Source organism: Rattus norvegicus, chromosome 15 (genome assembly GCF_021556685.1).
Source record: "Rattus norvegicus strain SHRSP/BbbUtx chromosome 15, alternate assembly SHRSP_T2T, whole genome shotgun sequence".
NCBI classification, from domain to species: domain Eukaryota; kingdom Metazoa; phylum Chordata; class Mammalia; order Rodentia; family Muridae; genus Rattus; species Rattus norvegicus.
In genome coordinates, this window is record NC_141548.1 from 72,445,946 (window position 1) to 72,468,356 (window position 22,411).

A 22,411-nucleotide genomic window follows, 5' to 3' on the forward strand; every position below is an offset into this window, starting at 1 on the left:
CAGGGATGTGGGCAGGGGTGGGCAGTGTTGGTGGTCTCTTCCGCTCTGCAACCTCAGGAGTGCCCACCTGACCAGGCGGTTGGGTCTCTGTCTCACGGTTTCTGGGAGCAGAGAGCTGCTGCGGGCCGGGATCCTCGAGTGTGGGACTCACGGTAAACACAGGAGGTGCCTGGTCCTAGAGGGATTCTGCCTCTGTGTGTCCCGAGATCACCAGGCAGGTCTCTTGCAGCAGAAAAGTTGGTCTTACCTGTGGTCCCGAGGCTCAAGTTTGCTCGCTCCAGGTAATTTTTTTAAATCGTGATTTGATTTAGATTACATGACAGAAAAATGTCCTTTGTTTTGTCCCAATTTTAGGAGAAAGTTGGCTCAAAATTGCTCAATGAAATTAGGAAACAAAAATAGTAAGACTGTGAATAAAAGAAGTTAATTCTCTTTGAATATGGGTTATTTAAAGTTTTATAATAATTAAAGGGATACCATAGCAGGTTAGAGCCCTTGTTGTTTTTGCAGAAGAACTGGGTTCAAATTTTAGTACCTATAAGGTTGCAGAAAAAAAGCCAGTGGATCCAATTTACCTTTCCCTTCAAAATTCACAAATTTCAGAATAAAATAAAATCTGAAAATTACTGTATTAGAAAATTTGTTTGAAATAAACAGATATTGTAAAATCTCTGACAATAAGAATTCTGTGATTCAAGTAACTAACTTCTCTGATAAAAATATGAACCATTGTTTTTGATAATGCTCTTTGAAAGCCAAAAAACAAAAATAAAATTGGAGACAGGAATATTTTGTACTGTATCTTTTTTGTATTGTTTTCCTCTCACAGACCAAATCTCTTTGTATCAATAACATTTCTAAATATAAGTATTTGTCACACAGAGCTACCAACAAAGAAAATAACCACTACCTAGTAAAGCTTAAGGAAGACATGTAGTGTAATCTCTGAGTTTATTTTTGATTAAGAAGGTCACTCTGTTGAGATGAATCTTCTGCTTTCAGTGTCAACAGGAATTCTTACTTACAGGATACTGCTGGACTACAATGGATATTTTGACTAATCCTCATTTAAGGAAGGTCAGTTACATCTTCCATTTAAAATAAATCTGAATCTCAAAAGACGTTAGAACAACTTGCCTTTTATAATTAATAGGTGGCATTGAATTGTATCAAAGCTTTCTTTTACAAAGCCTCATGGTCGCTGTAATGATGCAGAAAGATTATAAAATAATCACAAGATATATTTCTTCCTTTTCCTCTATACAAAACCTCCCATATATTTTCCTTGACCTATTTCAAATTTTACTGCTTTTCTCCATTATTATTCATTCTATACACACACACACACACACACACACACACACACACACACACACACACACAGAGATAAGATTAAGCAACTCTGATCCAACCCTGAGATGGCTCCAAGAAAGGGCATTAGTACCCAAGGGGGAGTTTCATGCTCCCGGCCCCAAGACAATTTCCAGGAAGAAACTTTGACAGAACATTTCTCAGAAAAAGCATAAAATGTACTGGCTGAAGGCTACCTGGGCCCTCTGGGAATGAAGGTACCCTCCCAGGATGATTGCTGTTACTGTAATCTGCCCTCTAAAAAATGTATCAAACGTGCTTGTAAGTTGGAATCAAGATCACCTCTGGCCTCTTGCTTTAGAGACTTCTGAATTTTGATCCTGGGGAGCTTGAACAATAAACCTCTTGCTTTTGCATCCATCCCAGTCTCATTGTCTCACTCTGGGTCTCCTGGCAGGTAAAGACCCTCTGGGGCTTTACACCTGGGGATTCATCCAGGACCTGAGACCCAGACTGAGCACTTGAGACCACCGAGATCGATCGGTGGACCAGGTTGGAGCTCAAGTTTGAGTATCTCTTTTCTTTTACTTTCACTTTGGGTCTTGAGCAAGGGACATAGCCAAGAGGGCTGGTTACAGAACAGGATCTTCAATTAATTGCAGGCAGATGAGCCACTTAATTGTAACCCTGGGAGGTCCAGGGGTTGCTTCAGACTTCCCAGAGTGAGTCAGGAGGACTCTCCACCTTTCTGAGCCTGCTGGTTAAAATGGCGGCCACCAGTTCCAGTTGAGTTACACTCTAATTCACCTCCTGAAGTCTTGGAAAGTTTGGTATCTGTGTTTGTTGATTATCTCATTCTGTGTTCTTGGACTTGAACTGATATTTTTGGACATGGGATAGACTGAGTCCACCTCAATGAATATCTTAGTGAAAGGAAGTTAATGAAAGAGGAAAGAACTTGTTTGTTGTAGTAAAGGAGGCAAATTAACACCTATGTTACTCAGAGTGGCTTGTCTTTGGTGAAGATCCCCCCACAGGGATCTTCAATTTGCCTGTCCTCAGGGCAGTTGAAGGGAGGAATTTTAGGCAGGTACCCTATGGTCACCCTGACCAGGTACTTATATAGTAACATGGAAGAATCTAGTACATGATCCCACTTATGGATAAAAGCCTTTTTTTCACTCAAGACTCATTTCCCACCATGGTCCCATCAGCACCAACGCTTTCACCAGAATCTTTGGCCCATAAGGGACCACTGTACTCATTTTTACCAGGAATGCAGAGCAGAAGGAGACCCACAAATCCCTGGTTTTGCCATGGGGACCTGAAGTTGGAGAGACGCCTCCCCTGAAGTCATTGTGACTCTCCTGCTGAGGGCATATGGGCCTCTAGATAATGAAAGCAATCAGGTTATGCAATATTGGCCATTCTCATCTGCTGACCTATACAAATGACAGTCTCAGCATCCCCCTTTCTCAGATAATCCCAAAGGTTTGATTAATCTCTTTGAAACTGTCATGTTTACATACCAGCCTACCTTGGATGACATGCAGCAGCTTACAAGGGTCCTCTTTACCACTGAAAAGAGAGAAAGGATCCTCAGTGAGGCCTGAAAGAATATGCCCTTGAACATTAGGGTTCCCTCAGAAAACCCAGTCATTGACATAGGATTCTCTTTAACTCAACCTGATTGGGACTTTAATTCAGCCAAAAACTATGGAGTACCTTAAGGTCTACCACCAGGCATTTTTGTCAGGTCTCAAAGGAGTTGCCTAGAGGCCCACAAATTTGACCATGGTATGTGAGGTTAGACAGGGATCAGATAAGTAGCCTGCTGACTTTCTAGAGCAGCTCATGGAGGTATCCCTCCAATATTTACCCTATGACCCCAGCAGTGTGGAACACAAAGCTACTCTGGTTATGGCTTTTATAGACCATGCTAGTAGAGATATCAGGAGAAAGCTTCAGAGGCTAGAAGGCTAGAGGGACTACAGGAAAAGTCATTGAGGGATTTAGTGCAAGTTGCTAAGAAAGTATACCATAATAAGGAGATAGGGAGGAGAAGGAGCAGAGAAAGAGAAAGGAAGAAGATGAAAGGGAGATGAAAAAGAAAAGCAACAAGAAAGGAATTTTGGGCTTCAGTAGTTGGGGAAAGCAGAGAAGAGAGACCCCAATCAAAAAGAGAGAGAAAACCCCTGGAAAAGGACCATGCATATTCCAAAAAAGGGGCCACTGGGCCTGAAATGGAACAACAAATGGAAGCTGGGGGTGAAAAATTCCAGGCCCTGGGAAAAGTTCCTTTAAATGAGAAGATGGTAGACCTTGGGGAAGACAGCAACTAGAGAGGTTGGGGTTCAGACTCCTTCCACGAGTCCAGGGTAACCTTGAAAGCAGAGGGGAAACCCACTTAACTCTTGGTGCATACTGGGGCCCAACACTTGGTTTTCCTCCAAACTGATAGGCAGGTCTCCAATAAAAAGTTGTGGGACCAAGGGGCCCCTGGGACTAAATAATTTTCATGGACTACCCAAAGAATTGTGGACATGGGCGTGTGCCAGGTATCCTACTCATTCATAACCATCCCTGACTTCTCCTAACCCTTGCTCAGGAGAGATTTGCTCTCCAAGATGGGGGCTCAGATTTTTTTCCTTCTTGAGAGTCCTCAATTGAGGGGGCCCAATGGAGAACCTGTCCAGGTCGTAGTATGAATACAAATTGTTTGAGGTCAAAACCCAAAAGACAGAGGATATTGTTTAATGGCTGGAAAAGTTTCCTCTTGGGTGAAATAGCTGGAGTAGAACATGTATGACTACAGGCCCCTGTGTATGTGGAGCTTAAGACCCAGGCTGATCCAGTCTCAGTGGGAAATTCTCATGTCTCAGGAGACATGAGACAGTATTAAGCCTCACATTGAAATGATGCTACAACTGAGGTTCTTGTGTAAGTGCTTTTCTGCTTAGAACACATCCCTGTTGCCTGTGAAGACACCTGATACTCAGGACTATAGCCTTGTACAAGATCTGAAAGACAGTTTACAGAAGACATGAGCTGCAGTGGTAACCAACCAACAAGTAATCTGGACCAAGGCATTACCACTGAGTGGAACATCCACTCAGAAAGCAGAACTAATTGCCCTCACCAAGGTCTTGGAGCTCAGGACCGGAAAGAGGATTAACATTTACACAAACAACAGGTACACCATTTGGTGGTGCTTGTGCACGGTGCCATTTATCAACAACAGGGACTCCTAACCTCAGAAGGCAAGATCACCAAGAACAAACCAGAGATAGTTGTCCTATTACAGGACCTTTTAAACCAGCAAAAGTGAGTATAACCCATTGCCCTGGGCACCCAAAGGGTGAGGACCCAATAGCTAATAGGAACTGCCTAGAATACTGGGTGGCAAAGGAAGTAGCCATGAGAGAAATAAAGACTATCCTCTTGACAAACCAATGCCCAGGGTAAGAGAGCGGAGATTGGAACTTGAGAAATGGCTGGCCATCACCTGGTTATACTGATAATGATCTTAAACTGATTAAAAGGTGTCCCACTAATTATTTGGACAAAAGTGGACATCGGAAGGCACTAGAGGAAAAAACTATCCTACCAGAACATCGGGCCCTTGAACTGCTTGCACAAATGCAAATATATCCACCTTGGTAGTAGAAAGCTGGAACAAGTGATCAAGGGGCCGGGTGTGGTTATTTTAAGTCTAGGGAAACTACCAGACATGATAGCAAGAAAATGTAAAGCACGTTAGAAGATACAGAAAGATGTATCTCACTAAGGCGCCATCAGGAAAAAGGCTAAGGGGTAATCATCCTGGAGTATTTTGGGAAGTTGATTTTACTGAAGTCAGACCAGGAAAATATGAATATAAGTACCTCCTAGTCTTTATATATACTTTTTCTGGATGGGTAGAAGCCTAGCCCACCAAGACAGAAAATGCATAGGTGGTTAGGAAGAAGATACTAGAGACACTTCCTTGACTTTGTATTCCTAAAACCATCTGCTCAGATAACTGGCCAGCCTTTGTTTCTAGGTAAACAAGGGAGTTGGTAAGTTTCTAAGGACAGATTGGAAACTCCATTGTGCATATTGTTCCCCAAGTTCAGGGCAGGTAGAAAGGATAAATCAGACCATGAAGGAGACCCTAACCAAATTGTCCTTAGGGACTGGCACAGACTGGGTGGTGCTCCTTCCCATGGCAATGTTTAGGGCCAGAAATACCCTCCTATCATTTCAATATAACTCCCTTGGGACCTCCGTTTCCTTGACCCCTGCTCTTGACCTCCCCCAGAGTAAGTTTTCATGCTGACAAGAATCTTATTGCTCAATCTCAAGCTTTACAAATCAGCAACCAGGAATTGTGGCCTAAACTTAATGCCATGTATAACACAGGTACCCCAGAGATTCCACATGAGTAACAAGTTGGATGTTGGATACATGGTAAGAGATATCATACTGAAAAATTGGAAACAGAGTGGAAAGGGCCATTTCTGCTCTTGCTGACCATCCCGACTGCTATTAAAGTGGATGGAGAAGCTGCCTGGGTTCAGCTAACTCTTATTAGACCAGCACCTGCTCCAGAAGTCAACTGGATAGCAGGCAGACACCCAAACAACCCCCTCAAACTGAAGATAACCTGCTCGTCTGCAAAGCCAGAGAAACCAATTTTTGTCAGCAATCTTTATTTCCAAATAGATATCACTAAATATTTATAGATATTTATATAAATTATGTGATGACCTTCAGCAAATCCAGATCTATAAAATGCTATGGTTTGCTTTGTAAATTTTAATTGCAAAATTTTCTTTGTTTCCAGCATTTCTTTCCTTCTGCATTTGCTACTTTTTTAGTCATATTTCTGGATACTTCCTTAGCTCTAATCTCCTAAACTCAGAATCAGCCAGAAGTTCTTCCAAAATACTCTTTTCCCTCTGTTTGTTGGGAATTCATGAATGGTAGAAGTCAGCTGGATTATCATCAATAGTTCCAACCTGGAAGTTCTTAGGGAATCATCTCTGTCATTTTTCTTGTAAAATCTTTTTTCGGTCCATGCCTGCTCCGATCTTCAATGCTTTGAGATCGTTTTTCAGGTCATCTGTCAGTTCAGGAGATTTCATGCCAAACCAACCATTGCTGTCTGGTATTGGTGTGTGTGTGTGTGTGTGTGTGTGTGTGTGTGTGTGTGTGTGTGTGTGTGTGTGTGTGTGTGTTTTACTCTTTCTTGTGATGTTTCTGAAGTTGATGCTTGGACTCACTATATGGCGGTACACAATAGTTATTTTTCAAAATCCGGTATAATGACAGCTTTTTGTAGAAGTTCGTTTTCCTTTTATCTCCTTGATCTAGGATAGAGTGTTCTTGTGGTACTGCAGCTTGTCTACATTGAAATTAATATACAAACAACCCAACTGCTTGATGTTTAGTCCAGGGTCTATGTTGCCACTTGTCAATTTCAGAAGCTTAGACTTGGTGTTACTGAGTGAATCTTCCTCAACACTAGACTATCTGATGAAATAGTGAAGAATTTTTTTATACTTCAGTTTCTTTTTATTTTAATTTTTATTAAATTATTCACTTTACATTCCATTCACTACCCCCTTCCATTAATTCCCCTCCCAAATTCTTCTGACCTCTTTTCTTCTTTTTGAGTGTTTGGGGGTACCCTGTTTATCCCCCAAACCTTGGCACTTGAAGTCTCTGTGAAATTCCTCTCCAACTGAGGAGGAACAAGCCAGTCTAACTAAAAGGACATATCCCTCAGACAGACAACAGCTTTGGGATAGCCTCTGCTCCATTTGTTTAGGATCCACATGAAAACCAAGCTGCACATCTGCTATTTATGTGCAGGGAGGCCTAGGTTTAGCCTCTATATGTTTTTTGATTGGTGTTCCAGACTATGATATCCCCACTGGTCCAAGTTAATTGGCTTTGTTAGTTTTCCTATGGAGTTCCATCCAATTAGAGGCTACAATCCTTCCTACTGTTCTTCCATAAGAGTCCTCAAGTTCTATCTACAGTTTGGCTGTGTCTGTATTTTTCTGAGTCAGCTTCCGTGTGGATCCTCTTACATTACAACAAGCTCCTGTCTGCAAGGATTTGCCTCATTAATGATCTAGCTAGGAGTTTCTTAATCTAATCACTTTGTTGTTGAAAATTGAATCTAACAGGGCTTTTATTCAAGAATTATGATTCCTTATCAGCAACAGCAAAGGAATATCTTGTATGAAGTTCTTCTGAGTCCAAACTCTAAGCAACATGGGCCCTAGAGTCATAAGGTCTTCTATAATTTTATGATAGTATAAGTGAACTAGGAATTATCTGTATTATATACAAAGACAGTAAAACTCTATTAGAATAAGACAGTACATGTGGTGATTTTGAGGAATCTTAAAAGAGGGATTTGCATCCCTATGAGAAAGAGCTGACATAGTTTTCCTCCACAACTGTATATGTTTTCTGTTAAGTCCTGTATATATAAGAATTATACGAAATATTTTGCAACAGTTGACACCAGTTAATGATCTGTGCTTTAATGTACTGGGAACAACTATATTCTCAACTCTTCCGAATTGTCTGTGTAGCATTTATTCATGTATAGGCTGATCAAGCAGCCCTGATTCTGTCAGCAGTATTTGCTTTAAACTACATGCATTTATTTTAAAGAAAATACTCATGTGGGTTCCTTAAAGCCTATTTTCAGTACATTTTATATGCAACTTGCCTCATGATAACTTCAGAGAAAAAACTATACTGTAGTCTTATACTTATAAGTCTTAATCTATTTTGTTATTTTTAGTTTTTTTCTGTCATCTTTTAGTAGTTGAAAAGTCTTTAATAATTGACCATTTTATGTACAAGAAGTGTTGGTTGACTATTCTGCTGTTCTATTCACTTGGGTCATCATATCTTTTACCTATAATATACTTCTTCCATATATCTATTCGTCCTTTCAATTTTAATTCTTTATTTACTGTTTTTGGTATATATAACATTTTCAATATTTAAATAAAGCACCATGAGTAAATGTAAGTGCTGTGCCTAGTAAAATACACAAAAGGTTTCTTTAACTATATTTTGTGTCATTGATGACATGCATGTTTCACATTGGTCTAGCATTGAATTTTTTTCATTGGAATCTGTCTGTAGGATTTCTCAAGCTTTGCTTAACCCTTGACTGTGTGTCTTTGCATTTGTTTCCATCAGTTGCTGGGTGAGGTCTCTCTGATGACAATTATTTTAGCCTCCTGTCTGAAAATACTACAGAATACCACAATCAGTGTCAGCAGCGGGCTCCTTCTCATCACATGGATTTCAAACTGGACCAGTCATTGTTTGGTCATTCTCTCAATTTTTGCTTCATCTCTATATAATACATCATGTAGGAAGGATAACTTGGAGATTGAATGGTTTTGTCTGGATTGGTGTCCCAATCCTTCCATTCAGATTTTGCCTCATTACAGGGGATTACCATTTTAGGCACCATATGTCCCTTTGCTAGGAATTTAGCTAGTTCACCCTCACAGATCCCTGAGAGTTTCCATTGCCTTGGGTTGCTAGATCACCCCAGAGATGTGCCTCCTTCCAGTTGTCTCTCACAGTACCCTCTCTTATTATTCTCCTATATCTGATGTATCTTGTTTCCATGCCCAGCCCTCCAGTACCTCCTCTTCATCTACCTATGAATAGATGAATATCTATTCTATGTCTCCTTATCAGTGAGAGTCACATGCCTTTTTTTAAAGATCTCCTTGTTAGAGTTTTTGAGTCTGGAGATTGTAAAATTGTTTTCCTTTATGGGGAATTTCCCCATATTAAGTGACCATATGCCATGCTTTTCTCTCTGGATATGTGTTACCTTACTCAGGAAAATCTTTTCTAGTTCCATTTGTTTTCCTACAAATTTTAAAGATGCCATTGTTTTTAATACCTGAGTAATTAAAAACAATGAGTAATATTCCATTGTGTAAAATTACTACATTTTCTTTATCCTTTTTTTTTTTGGTTGAGGGTCATCTAGGTTGTTCCCAATTTGGGTCTATTCTAAATGAAGCTGCTAGAAACATAATTGAGCAACTGTCTTGTGGCCTTGTGGAACATATATATCCAGGAGTGGAATTGCTGGTTCTTTATATAGATCTATTTCCAATTTTCTGAGACACTGTGAATTATTTTCCAAAGTGACTATACAAGTTTGAATCCCCACCAACAATTGAGCATTGTTCCCCTTCTTCCACATCCTCAGTAGCATGACCTGTCACTTGAGCTTTCTTTTCTTTTTTCTTTTTCCTTTCTTTCTTTCTTTTTTTTTTTTTACTGTAGCCATTCTAACAGGTGTAGAATGAAATCTCAGAGTCCTTTTGATTTGCATTTCCCTAATGGCTAAGAATGTCGAGCATTCTTTTAAATGCATCTCAGGCATTAGAGATTCCTCTGTCGAGAAATTTCTGTTAGCTCTGAACCACACTTTTTAAATAGGGTTATTTGGTTTGGTGATATGTAATTTTTTGAGTTCTATATATAATTTCGATATCACCCCTATTTGGACTTGGGATTGGTGAAGATAATTTCGCATTTTGTAAGCTGCCATTTTTGTCTTTTGACGGTGTCCTTTGTCTTAAAGAGTTTTTTTTTTTCAGTTCATGAGTCATTAGGTCCCATTTATTAATTGTTGTTTTTTGTGCCTGAGCTATTGTTCTGTGAAAGACATTGTCTCCAAAGACAATTTGCTCAAGACTACTCCAAACTTTCTCTTCAACTTCGTTTACTGTATCAGGTTTTATGTTGATGCCCTTGATTTACATGGATTTGGATTTTGTACAGGGTGACAGATATATATTCATTCCTTTACATGAAGGCATCCAGTTAGATAGGATATGTTTTCATTCTTCTACATGCAGACATCCAATTAGACCAGCAAACTTCATTGAAGGTGCTTTTTTTTTTACCATTGTATAAAATTGGTTTCTTTGTCAAAATTCAAGTGTCCAGTGTGGATTTATTCCTCAGTCTTTGATTCTATTCTGTTTATCAACCTGACTCTTTTTATGCCAATACCATTTGTTTTTTTAATAATGATGTTCTGTAATACAGCTTAAACAGCAATGGTAATACCTGGAGAAGATCTTTTCTGGTACAGGATTGTTTTCACTGTCTGGTTTGATTTTCTGTTTGTTTGCTTGTTTGTTTTTCCATAAGAAATTGAACACTGTTCTTTCAAGTCTATAAAGACTAATGTCAGAATTTTGATGTGAGTGGCATTAACTCTGTAGAAAGATTTTGATAAAGTGGACATTTGTGCTATATAAATGCTACTGAACTGTGAATATGGGAGATCTTTCCATCTTCTGATATCTTCAGTTTCTTTATTCAAAGACTTGAAGTTCTTGTTAAGCAGGTCTTTCACTTGCTTGGTTACAGTTATGTCAAGTTATTTTACATTTTTTGTAGCTAGTAAGAAGAGTGTTGATGTCCTAATTTCTTTCTCAGGCCATTTATAATTAAATGTAGGAGGGCTACTGATTTTTTTTAGTTAATTTTGTATCCAACCACTTCTGTGAAGGTGTTTATCAGCTATAATACTTCTCTGATCAAAAATGTCATGTAATTAATGTAAACTATATCATCTGCAAACAGCAATGTCTTTACCTATTCACTTGATATCCTTTACTTGGCCTATTGCTCTAGCTAAAACTTCAAATACTCCATTGAATAGATATGGAGAGAGTAGTTAGCTTTTTATTATTCCAAATTTAATGTTGTAATTGCTTTGAGTTTCTCTCCATTTAATTTGATATGGGCTATTGGCTTGCTTTAATTTGTCTATATTAAGTTTAGGTATACCCTTTGTATTCCTGAGCATTAAAATATATTTGTTAAGAAAATTGTTCATTTCTTTTAAATTTTCCAATTTCGTGGAGTAGAGGTTCTTGAAGTAAGACCTAATGTTTCTTTAGATGGCTTTGGTGTCTGTTGTTTTCTCCTCCTTCTCATTTCTGATTTTATTAATTTGGGTATTTTCTCTCTGTCATTTAGATGGTAGCTAAAGGTTTGTCTATCAGTTGATTTTCTCAAAGAATCAGCTGTTTGTTTTGTTGATTCTTTGTATTGTTCTCTGTTTTCTGCTTTATTGATTTCATACCTGAGTTGACTATATCCTGTAATCTATGCTTCTTTGGTGTGTTTCCTTTTTGTTCTGGAAATTTCAGATGTATTGTTAAGTCACTAGTATGAGATCTCTCCAATTTCTTCATAAAGGTGTTTAGTGCTACGAACTGTCCTCTTAGCATTGCTTTCAGTGTGTCCCATAAGTCTGGGTATATTCTGTATTAATATTTATTGAATTCTAGAAAGTCTTCAATTGAACTCTTATCTCTTCTTTTATTCAATGTTAAGTAGAGGGTTAAAAAGACTTTCCATTGTTTTGGTTGTTGTTGAAATCTCGGTTTAATCCATGATAGTATAATAAAATACATAAAGGAAATTCAGTTTTCCTGGGTTCTTTGAGGCTTGCTTAGTGTCTAAGTATCTGGTCAGCTTTGGAATAGGTCCTGAAAGGTACTCAGAGGAGGTATATTGTACTAAGTGAAATATTCTACAGATAGCTGTTAGGTGCATTTGAGCATTAATAACTGTGAGTTCCATTATTTTTCTGTTTAGGTTCTGTCTGGATGAACTTTCCATTGATGAGAGTAGAATGTCGAAGTCTCCCATTATTTCCTAGGTTTGATATTTAATTCAAGTTTTAGTCCTATTATTTTACCAATGTGAGTGTTCTTGCATTTGAGAATTTAGATGTCATTTGGTAAAGTTTTACTTTCATGAATATGAAGTTTTCGTCACCATTTATAGTGATTATTTTTGAGTTCAAAGCTAATATTATTTTTCTTTTTAGATATCAGAATGGCTACATCAGCTTGCTTCATGGACCCATTTGTTTGAAAAATCTTTTTCCAGACCTTTACTCCAAGGTACCATCTGTCTTTGACATTGAGGTATATTTCTGTTATTAATTACAGACCTATTACCTAATTTTGGATCCTATTTTGCATCCATTCTGTATTTCTGTGTCTTTTTCCTGGGAATTGATTCCATTGATGTTGAGAAATATTAACGGCCAATGATGGATAAATTCTACTATTTTGATGAAGGTGGTGGGAGTGGTGTGTGTATGTGTGTGTATGTTTGTGTTGTTTTGATTTTTCTGATAGGAAAGTATTTATTCCCATGTTTTCTTGGGTATAGTTAACCTTCTTGAGTTGGAGATTCACTTCTGGTATTTAGCAGCCCTGGATGTGTGGATAAATATTGTTTAAATTTGGTTTTGTCGTGCATTATCTTTTTTTCATGTATATTTATTCATTTTCTGTGACTATAGTAGACCAGTATAATATCTCTGGTCTCTTAGATTCCACCCAGATATCTGTCATGTCCCTTCTAGCCTTAATAGTCTCTGTAATTCTGAAAGTCCAGCATTTATATGTCTCTTGGCTGTTTTCGACATTCTTTCTTTATTTTGTACATACAATGTATTGATTATCATTTGGCAAGAGTATAGTTTTTATGGTCCAATATTTTTGGTGTTCTATGATCTTTTCATTGTATTTTTTAATTGGAAAATTTTCATTTACATTTCAAATGTTATTCCATTTTCTGGTTTCCTATACATAAGCCCTCTCTCCCATCTCCCTCCTCCTTCTTTTATAAGGGTGTTTCCACTCCGCAAACAAACCCCCTTCCCACATCCCAGCCCTGACATCCTCTATACTGTGAGGTCCAGCCTTGGCAAGACCAAGGGCTTCTCTACCCATTGGTGCCCCAGAAAGGCTATCCTCTGCTACATATGCAGCTGGAGCCATAGGTCTGTTCATGTTTAGTCTTTGGATTCTGGTATAGTCGCTGAGACCCCTTGTTGGTTAATATTGTTGCTTATATGGGGTTGCAAGACACTTCAATCCTTTCTCTACCTCCTCCAACGGGAACCCCATCCTCAGTTCAACTGTTTTCTGCTAGCCTTCACCTCTGTATTTGACACTCTCTGACTGAGCCTCTCAGAAGACAGCTATATCAGGCTCCTGTTAGCATCCCCTCCTTCGTTTTGTCAAGATTATATACTTTTGTTGACTGTATATATATGAGCTGTATCCCCAGATGGGACCGGCTCTAAATGGCTACTCCTCCAGTTTCTGCTCCAAACTTTGTCTCTATATCCCCTCCTATAAATATCTTTGCTACCCCTTTTAAGAAGGAATGAGTCATCCGCACTTTGTTGTCCTTCTTGACCTTCATGTGGTCTGTGGATTGTATCTTGTGTAATTTGAGCTTTTGGTTTAATGTCCACTTATCAGTGAGTGCATAAGTTTTGGGCTTTTTTTTTTGTTTTGTTTTGTTTTGTTGTTTTCGTTTCTTTCTTTTTTTTTTTGTGATTGGGTTACCTCACTCAGGATGACATTTTCTAGTTCCATCCATTTGCCTATGAATTTCATGAAGTCATTGTTTTTGATAGCTGAGCAGTACCTCATTGTGTAGATGTACCACATTTTTTGCATCCATTCTTCTACTCAAGGGCATCTGGGCTCTTTCCAGGTTCTGGTTATCATTAATTAGGCTGCAATGGTAACAGTGGAGCACATGTCTTGGTGGTATGTTGGACCATTATTTATGTATATGCCAGGAATGGTATATCTGGGTCCTCAGGTAATACAATTGGTTCTTCGTGTGGTTTAAGTGTAAGCATAATTATGGCTTCATAGAAGGAATTGGGTAGTGTTCTCTTTCTGTGTCCATTTTGTGAAATAATTTGGGCAGTATTGGAGTGAGGTCTTCTATAAAGGTCTGTTAGAATTCTGCACTAAACCCATCTAGTCCTGGGCTTTTTTTTGGGAGATTTTTAATAACTGCTTCTATTTCTTTAGGAGTTATGGGACTGTTTAAATGGTTTATCCGATCCTGATTTAACTTTGGTACCTTGCATCTGTCTAGAAAATTGTCCATTTCATCTAGACTTTCCAGTTTTGTTCAATATAGGCTTTTGTAGTAGGATCTGATGACTTTTTTAATTTCGCCAGATTTTGTTGTTATGTCTTCCTTTTCGTTTCTGATTTTATTAATTGGGATACTCTCTCTGTACCCACTGGTTAGTGTAGCTAAGGGTTTATCAATCTTGTTGATTTTCTCAAAGGTCCAGCTCCTGGTTTTGTTGATTCTTTGTATAGTTTTTTTTTGTTTGTTTCTATTGTGTTGACCTTCTACTCATCTTGGGTGTATTTGTTTCTTTTAGTTCTAGAGCTTTTAGGTGTGCTGTCAAGCTCCTAATGTGTGCTTTCTCCTGTTACTTTTTGGAGGCACTCAGCGGCATGTCTTTTCCTCTTAGCACTGCTTTCATTGTGTCCCATAAGTGTGGGTATGTTTTGTCTTCATTTTAGTTAAATTCTAAAAAGTCTTTGATTTCTTTATTTCTTCCTTGACCAAGTTATCACTGAGTAGAGCATTGTCCAACTTCCATGTATATGTGTGCTTTCTGTTGGAATATTGTTATTGAAGACCAGCTTTAGTCCATGGTGGTCTGTTAGGATGCATGGGATTATATCATTCCCCTTGTATCTGTTGAGGCCTGTTTTCTGACTGATTATATGGTCAGATTTGGAGAAGGAACCATGAACTGCTGAGAAGAAGGTATATTCTTTTGTTTTAGGATGAAATATTCTATAAATATCTGTTAAATCCATTTGGTTCTTAGTTTCTCTATGTCTCTTTATTTTCTGTTTCCATGATCTGTTCATTGATGAGGGGGGAGTTGAAATCTCCTACTATTATTGTGTGAGGTGCAATGTATGATTTGAGTTTTAGTAAGATTTCTTTTATGAATGTAGGTGCCCTTGCTTTTGAAACTTAGATATTTATGATTGAGCGTACATCTTGGTGGATTTTTCCTTTGATGAATATGAACTGTCTTTCCTTATCTTTTTTGAAAACATTTGGTTGAAAGTCGATTTTATTAGATATTTGAATGGCTAGTCTAGTTTGTTCCTGTGAACCATATGCTTGGAAAGTTGTTTCCCAACCTTTTACTCTGAGATAGTCTCTGTCTTTGTCTTTGAGGTGTGTTTCTTGTATGCAGCAAAATGCTGTGTCCTATTTAAGTATTCAGTCTGTTAGTGTATGGCTTTTTTATTGGGGAACTGAGTTCATTAGTGTTAAGAGAATGTTAATTTTAAGGAATGTGAGTGTTGTTTCTGGTTACTTTTGTTGTTAGAGGTGGAAATATGTTTGTGTGACTCTCTCCTGTTGGGTTCCTTATAAGGAGATTACTTTCTTGTTTTTTCTAGGGTGCAGTTTTCCTCATTGTGTTGGAGTTTTCCTTCTATTATCCTTTGTAGGGCTGGGTTTGTAGAAAGTTGCTATGTAAAATTGAATTTGTCATGGAATACCTTGGTTTCTCTGTCTATGTTAATTGACAGTTTTGCTTGATATATTATCCTGCACTGGCATTTGTGTTCTCTTAGGGTCTGAATGACATCTGCCTTTCTGTCTTTCATAGTCTCTGTTGAGAAGTTTGATGTAATTCTGATAGGTCTTCCTTTATATGTTACTGACCCTTTTCCCTTACTGCTTTTAAAATTCTTTCTTTGTTTTGTACATTTGGTATATTGACTATTATGTAGGGGGAGTGTGGAGAGCCACCCCCACATTCTCCATTGTAAGATGGCGCCGATATCCGGCAGGATGCACCTAGTAAAAAGGGCAATATGCAAGCGCCTGGTAAATTCCTCACTCAAGGGGACACGTATGCTGTGGTACGTCATCTGGCATGTTTGGCAGTGACCAGCCAGAGAGTGACACATCCTAGGCGAGGATAGTTTCCTATATAAGGGATGGTTTTTCCTCACTCGGGGTGTCCGTATTGTAAGCTTATGCTCTCGCTCTCAAGATGCATTAAAAGCTTTTCTGGAGAAGGATCCTGTGTGTCCCGCGTCCTTCTTGCTGGCGAGACGTAGCGCAGGATAGGGAAGGATTTTTTTTCTGGTCCAGTCTATTTGGAGCTTTGTATGCTTCTTGTATGTTTATGGTCATCTCTTTCTTTATGTTAGGGAAGTTTCATTCTATAATTTCATTGAAGAAATTTCCTGGCCCTTTAAGTTGGGAGTCTTCACTCTCTTCTGTACATATTATCCTTAGGTTTCATCTTCTCATTGTGTCCTAGATTTCCTGGATGTTTAGAAGCTTTTTGCATTTTACATTATCTTTGGCTATTGTGTCACTGTTTTCTGTGGTATCTTATTCTCTTGAGATTCTCTCTTCTTTCTTGTATTCTGTTGGTGATGCTTGTATTTATAACTAGTGGTCTCTTCCCTAGGTTTTCCATCTCCAGGGTTATCTGCCTTTGTGCTTTCTCTATTGTTTCTATTTCCATTTTTAAATCCTGGATGGTTTTGTTTAATTCCTTCACCTGTTTGGTTGTGGTTTTTTGTAATTCTTTAGGGATTTTTGTATTTCCTCTTTAAGGGCTTCTACTTATTTCCCTGGATGTCCTGTATTTCTTTAAGGGAGTTATTTATGTCCTTCTTAAAGTCCTATATCCTCATCATGAGATGTGATTATTTTTTTATTTCTGTTTTTTTATATCTGGTACATGGCACAGCAAGAGCTCACTAAATAGTAGCAAATTATTATTGACAATTCTTTTTTCAATTAAAAACAAATTCATTTTATTGAGCAACACCAATGATGTACAAAACTAACATGTTTGATAAAAACAAGAAATTTTGAAAATTCTTGTATTTTTACTCATTGTCTTTATTTACTAATTCTGAATTGTTGTTGCTAAAATTGTCTGTCTCAATTTCTAAATTTTAAATCCATAGAAATGAACAGTAGGATCTTTTTTTTGCGTATCTTCTTTTTGAAACATTTACCATAAAGGCAAAATAGAAAGAATTTTAAAAGTATGCCGGTCTTCAAATACATTTATTCAGTTTGCATCATTTCTCTAATATTTTACTAGTAATCACGCATAATTATAAGTACATAAAAATTAATACAACTTAAGTCATCTATTCTATTATTCCAGGTGAGAAAGACAACTGTTATTTTAACTTTCTACAATACTGATATTTTCTTTAGTATTTATGCCTTTAAAATAGCTTAGGGTCTTAAGAAGAGAAATAGTTAGGATTTCCCTTTTTTTTTTCTTTATTAACTTGAGTATTTCTTATTTACAGAGATGTGATTTTAAATCCAAATCTTGCTTTTCCAGTGTATTTAGACATCCAGTATTTGCTTTGGTGGGAGAACTGGGCTCTGATGATGCCAAGTAGTCTTGGTTTCTTTTGCTTAGGTTCCTATGCTTATGTCTTGCCATCAGGCTGTCTCTGGTGTTAGTTTGTCTTGCTGTTTCTGACAATAGCTTGACCCTCTTGTAAGCCTGTGTGTCAGCACTCCTGCAGACCTGTTTTTTTTTCAGTCTGATCTGGGATCAAAGAGGTACTTGTGGGTTTGTGTGTACTGAAGCCTCCAGATGGGTTGCTTGGAGCAGAAGAGTTGGTCTTACTTCTGCTCTCAGGTCTTCTGGTGACTGGTTTTCAGCTCTAGGTGCAGGAGGAAACTGAAAGGATCCTAGCCCTTACTGCTCCTAGGTTTCTGTGCCCAGTGGGCACAGAAGGCACTTAGTATGTTCCTGTTGGGTCAGGAAAGTGGGCAGATGTAGTTGTATCCTCTGAGCTCTCAGGATTGTCCACACTGCTAAGAGTCCAGCTCTTTCCCCCCATGGATTTGGGTCCTGTGATTTTCATATATATTATTTTTCTTAGGTTTGGGTAATTTTCTTTTATGACTTGGTTAACAATATTCTCTGGGCCTTTGAATTGGGAAACTTCTTATATTCTTACTATTCTTAAGTTTGGTGTTTAGTGTTCTGATTTCTTGGACATTTAGTAGCAGGAACTTCTTTGATTTAACATTTTTTTGTTGCACACACACACACACAGACACACACACAAACATGTCTATATAAATTTTTCTATTACAGCTTCTATACCTAAAATTCTCTCTCTCCCATCCCTCAAAGTCTTTTAATCATACTTGTGTGTGTGTGTGTGTGTGTGTGTGTGTGTGTGTGTGTGTGTGTGTGTATGTTTTTAATTTTTTTATGGTTTTCCCTTGGTTTCTATTTTTCTCTTGTTTTCTGCCCTGAGTGGTCTGACCTACTCGTCTTCAGGCCCCACATAGGGTGTCCCTTTTGCCTCTGTGTGTGTGTGTGTGTGTGTGTGTGTGTGTGTATCCTGGTTGATCCCTTTGTTTTGGTGCCAGTGTTGCCTTTCAGGTCATTGAAAATGGCATTGTTTCCAGGAAAGCAAAGGACTTCTCCTGAAGTTATATGCTAGAACACGAAGCCCAGGTCATGGATGCAGTTTACAGTTGTAGGGTGTGCTTTAAAGAAAGATGACAGACATCAGGCTGAGTCTTTCTTAGGTTCTCCAATGCAGGTTTGGCTTGTGAAAAAGCAGGCACTGTTGTATGTGGAAAATGGAGCCAAGGAAATGTGGTGCAGTTTAGAGCTATTATCTATGATTTAAAGGGAGTTGATATACATATGGCATAGTTCAAGGTCTTACCTAAGGATTCCTGGTCATTGTGTGCTCAGGAAGGGAAGTAGAGTTGTGGCTAAACCAATAATTTCACTCAGATTCCAAACAGATATAGGATTTTATAAATTTAATGTTTGAATTATCACAGCCCTGAAACAATGAGGATCTAATACATCTGTACTAAATTTATTATAATAAAATACTCTTAAATTCATAAAAAATTAGAAAATACAATATCTTGTATAATACTAACAAAGGACAAAATGATCTCTGATAGTACCTGTTTAAATGACTGACAAATTATTTACTTTGACAAATGATGTATATGAATATTTTTATGTATAATTCAATGTAATATATAGCTATTAAATGTCTCCTAAATTCAAGTATCTTTCATATTGTACTTTTTTGTGATCATATATGCCGCTTTCTAAAATACGTCATTTTTGATACCTTTGATATGTTTCATTTCATACTGATAAATTTGAAAGCATTAAAGACCATTAAAAAATTGGAGAATGACATTGAAATTAAAAGTGATAAGTTAATAACTTTATAAACTTTTCATTCATTTTGTCAGCTTAATATTATCTATTACATTGCAAAACATGTAAAAGAAAAGAGTAGATAGTTCTAAAATCTTTACAGAGTTGACACCTATTTTCAAATACTTAAGTTGAATACATGCATGTCGCTTTGTTAACTGTTTTCTGGGAACATAGAAATAATTCTCTTAAGCTTAATAGTTGCTCTAAAAGATTAACCCAAGTTACAGCATATGAGAGTGTTTATGATAGTTTGATTTTTCTTTATAGTTTTTGAGAATTTATAAACCTTTAAAGATTGTTGTTTAATATTTATTGAGTATGAATATAGTTTCAAATGAACGATGTCAGGCAAATTCTGGGCCTGTCATGCTTTATAGATAAAATTTTCTATAATAAGTGAATATTAGCCCAAAAAGTACAGAATATCCAAGACACATTCCATTGAACTCGGAATGTGTCTTGGATATTCTGGTCGACAAGCAGAAGGGATCAATTGAGGACATCTCAGTCCCACTTGGGAGGGAGAAGAAAGCAACCACAGTTGGAGAGGGAAAGGGAAAGGGATGTGGGGAGAGAGAAACATAATCTGGTATTGGGAAAGGAAAAAGGACTGAAGCCCTGAGGGCCAGTAGAAAGAATGGAAATAGAAGGAAGGTTAGAAGGACCCTATAGAATGTACCACAGACCTGGGAAGTGAGAAACTCTCAAGACTCAAAAGAGAGGACCCTAGATGAAGTGCCCTATGGTGGGGAAAGGGAATTTATTGAACCCACCTCCAGTAAGAAAGACTTCTTCAAGTTAGAGATAGGGCTGCTATTCCACTGTCAATCTATGATCCACAATTTTTCCTGTCTGAAAGAACTGCAGGGATGGAAATGGAGAACAGCCTGAGGAAAAGAAGGTCCAGGCCCAATGTGGGATCCAGCTCAATGGGAGGTCTGAAGGGTAGACACTATTACTGAAGCTATGCGGCATTCACAAAAAGGGACCTACCATGACTGCCTTCCAAAAGACTGGACAAGCAGTTGAAAGAGTCATATGCAGACATGTGCACCTAACCAATGATCAGAAGCTGCTGGCCCCTCTGTTTGAATTATAAAAAAGCTGGAGGAAGCTCAGGAGGAGGGTGACCTTGTAGGAGGATCAGCAGTCTCAATTAGCCTGGACCCCCGAGATCTCCCAGTCCAGTCACTGGATCACCAACCAGGCAACTTATACCAGCTGAGATGAGGCCTCTAACACATATACAGCAGAGAAATCCCGGGTCTGGAGTTTAGTCAAACAAGAGGCACATGACCCTTAAGACACTGGAGGCCCCAAAAAGTTTAGAGGTCTGGGGTGTGGGTGAGGTGGGAGCATTCTTGTGGAGGGGTGGGGATTTGAATGATGGGGGGGTATACTGGGAGCGAGCTAAAATCTGGAGTATTAAATAAATAAATAAATAAATAAATGAATTAATTAATTAATACTTTTCCTGTAATACCTAGTCTTTATTCTTGCACATAGCGAGATATGTGTGTTACAGTTACAACTGGTATAATAAAAATGATCTTTCCATGAGAACTAGTGTAAAAGTGCAATATCAGAAACGTACTCATTCAGATGTGAAGAAATGCTATTATTCCTGCTACTTAGATATGACCTCAACAGGCGGATCTCATCTCAATTGCCAGAAGACTAACTGAAAAACAGATAAGCAGATTCAAGGAGTGAATGCTAATTATGCACAGAAGTGAAGGTGCATCTAGACCTCCACAAAACTAAATGGTAATAGAATTTCTAAGGTACAAGATATATAATGCAATTTCATCCCTTCACAAGAATAAACACTACCCAATAAATTTTGTCAGTCAGCTTGATATTTTAGCTTGGAGAAGTACATTTTAATACTGTTACATTAATATTGCTATTATGTAAATATTTATTTTCTCAGGTGCTACATTAATTAAAGGCAAGGACAATGAGCTTGTGGAGTATCTCCCAAGCTAAAATGAAGTATGAAACAAGTCAGTTAACTATGTGCTTAAATCTTGAGATGCAAACTATTGCATTCCCCCAGAGAAGCTATTAAACTGAGGAGAACCTAGTTTCAGGGTTATACATCAAATAAGAGACCGTAGAGCTAGCCAATAAAGCAAAGTCTTTCAAGCTTGTGATTCATATTATTACAAAATTTTACACACACACAGAATTAAAAAAGAGGTTTCTTTGGTTGTGTGGTCTTTTTATTATTTTCCCTCCTGATAATGGGAATCCCTTATAATCAATGTAAGAAGACAAGAAGATTGCACATATTTGCAGTGATTGGTCAGAAGAATACCTATGTTTTTGTATTGCAAAACATAACTGTGCATAATTATAAACCACAAGCATTAAACAGTACAAGTTAGATATGGCTTCTCAATTAAAAATTAAATTAGAACAGCAGCATTTTAATTGACCTGAAATTTTAAAGTATGAAGCAAGCACTAAAAATAGTTGAACACGACACATTGTAGTATATTCATAAAGTGATTTGTTCCCCAACAAGAATAAAAAATATTCTGGATTGTGCTCCATATAGGTTTATCATAAGCATTGTATTGTACAGAAGAAGGGAAACAAAAGAACAGACACATGGCAGCACACTACACAATCTCATATAAAATGCTCTGTGGATGACAATAGAGACAGGCAGTGCACACAACAGTGCTTGTGAACTCTTTCAATGTTTCAATCTGGGATTCTGTGTCCACAATGAAAGTCACTGGTATTTTGAACTATGCTTATGAACACTCATGTCTATATTACACTCTAATAAATAGCTTTAAAAATATAAATGAATGTTGTAAGTGCATTACTTAAAATTTAAATGCATGTCTTTAAAAAGGGAATAGACAAGACTTCAAATCAAGAATATGGGATTTTTTTTCTGAGAAAGGTAAGTCAAGAGGACACAGAGAACAAATTGCAGAGACATTT